At 38.8% G+C, this 1697-nt stretch overlaps 1 non-coding gene across 1 annotated transcript; it reads right to left on the reverse strand.

Moving 5' to 3' along the window:
- Positions 1–951: 951 nt before the first annotated feature.
- Positions 952–1058, reverse strand: LOC116512827. The gene has a single exon (XR_004255931.1). It is a non-coding gene; the product is annotated as a U6 spliceosomal RNA (small nuclear RNA).
- Between the last annotated feature and the right edge of the window lie 639 nt (positions 1059–1697).

Raw genomic sequence — 1697 nt, forward strand, 5'->3', positions numbered from 1 at the left:
ATGTCGTAAGGGTTAACCAGAGAGGCGGTTTCTGTAAGCAGGGCAATAAAGATAACGCTAGGAACAACACCAGGATGTTTCCGTCCTGCCTTCCTTACAGGATTAGCCCTGTAAAGTGGAAAAAACAAAAGGAGATTTCTTCCATCAACCGGTTCTCCCAACTGCTTAGAAAGTTACCAACCGGTTCTCCCGAATAGGTGCGAACTGGCTGAATCCCACCACTGTATATAGATAAAGACTGGCAAATCCCACAGCCCTGCATAATCCATAAAACACCCCATACTCTTAGTTCAAAAGTTTTATTTCTTTTAAAACAAACATTTCATCATTCCTCAATCAGTAAGACATCGAAGTACAATTTTTTGTGTGTCAAAATAATTCTAGTTTACCACCAAATTCTTGTCTATACCCCTCCCTCCCTCCACCCTCCCCCCCAACCCCCCTCCCCCCCCTCCCCCCCCCGACTTCCCAGAACCCGTATACGGTATGAATTTTTAACAAACACAGTCTAAAATCTATTCAAAAAAGAAAAAAGAAAGAAAGAAAGAAATTAATGACATTCTGCATTGACCTTAGCTTCTTCTTGCTGAACCATCTTTAAACAATTTAAATCATTTCTGATCTTAAGCATAGGCTAACTGGAATTTCTTAGTCCCGTATTTATTTTGTATATAGTCAATCCATTTTTTCCAGTCTCGTTTATATCTCTCATTTGAGTGGTCTTTAATATATGCCGATATTTTAGCCATCTCGGCTAAGTTTGTAACTTTCAATGTCCATTCGTGAGTTGTAGGCAAGTCTTCCTTCTTCCAGTATTGCGCCACCAACAGTCTTGCTGCCGTTATTAGGTGCAGAATCAAGTTAGTCTCTACCACTGTAAAGTCAGTACATATACCTAGTAAGAATAACTGAGGAGTAAACTTTATCCTTCTTTTAAAGATATTTGCATAAAAAAATATGGAACGCTTTACGAATTTGCGTGTCATCCTTGCGCAGGGGCCATGCTAATCTTCTCTGTATCGTTCCAATTTTAGTATATGTGCTGCCGAAGCGAGCACCCCATACTCTTGATTTACCTGAATATTAACAACTTTTTTAAAAATAATAATTGACACCTCATAAAAAGGAAGCCTAAAACCACAAGATATTTTTATACTTTCCCCTTCCCCGCACATGTGCGCATGGACACACAAGTGCGCAGATATACAAACATCTATTTCTCATCTCTGCTGTCTGCAGAACAAGGAAGGAGTTATGATCAGAACTGCCTTTTCCAATCCATCAATTTAGAGGAAATGGACTCAAAAGCCTTTTTTTTAATCAACTAAAAGGCATTCCTCATCAATCAGGGAGTATTAAAAGAAAACAATTTGTTTTTAATGTAATAATTGATGAGAACATAAATGTCAGGTACAATCTTAATAAAGGCAAGCCGTGTCTCACCGAGAAAGAATGGATTTTCCTAAAATGGGGTTTTCTTCAACCCCATTTGGATAAGGCTTGTCTAAAATGAGTTTATTGATTTATTTTGATGAAGAGATTCATAATGATTTGATATTAACGGATTAACAGAGTTCGAAGGGACCTTATAGGTCATCTAGTCCAACCCCCCCTGCCCAAGAAGGAGACCCTACATCATTTCTGAAAAATGGCAGTCCAGTCTCTTCTTGAAAGTCTCCAGTGATGAAGCTCCCACA

This window comes from Thamnophis elegans, chromosome 8 (assembly GCF_009769535.1).
Source record: "Thamnophis elegans isolate rThaEle1 chromosome 8, rThaEle1.pri, whole genome shotgun sequence".
NCBI classification, from domain to species: domain Eukaryota; kingdom Metazoa; phylum Chordata; class Lepidosauria; order Squamata; family Colubridae; genus Thamnophis; species Thamnophis elegans.